Raw genomic sequence first — 447 nt, 5'->3', positions numbered from 1 at the left:
AGGAGGAAGGTAAAAACCCACCAGACCTAACAAATGAAGAGGAAATAGGCAGTCTACCTGAAAAAGAATTCAGAATAATGATAGTAAAGATGATCCAAAATCTAGGAAATGGAATAGACAAAATGCAAGAAACATTTAACAAGGAACTAGAAGAACCAAAGAAATAACTACTGCAGAGCAGAATAAAGAAAAAAGAATGAAAAGAACTGAGGACAGTCTCAGAGACCTCTGGGACAACATTAAACGCACCAACATTCGAAAATTAGGGGTCCCAGAAGAAGAAGAGAAAAAGAAAGGGACTGAGAAAATATTTGAAGAGATTATACTTGAAAACTTCCCTAATATGGGAATGGAAATAATTAATCAAGTCCAGGAAACACAAAGAGTCCCATACAGGATAGATCCAAGGAGAAACACGCCAAGACACATATTAATCAAACTATCAAA

Source organism: Physeter macrocephalus, chromosome 11, assembly GCF_002837175.3.
Source record: "Physeter macrocephalus isolate SW-GA chromosome 11, ASM283717v5, whole genome shotgun sequence".
Lineage (NCBI taxonomy): Eukaryota > Metazoa > Chordata > Mammalia > Artiodactyla > Physeteridae > Physeter > Physeter macrocephalus.
The sequence above is the reverse complement of the archived record's forward strand: the minus strand, read 5'-3'. Positions refer to the sequence as shown.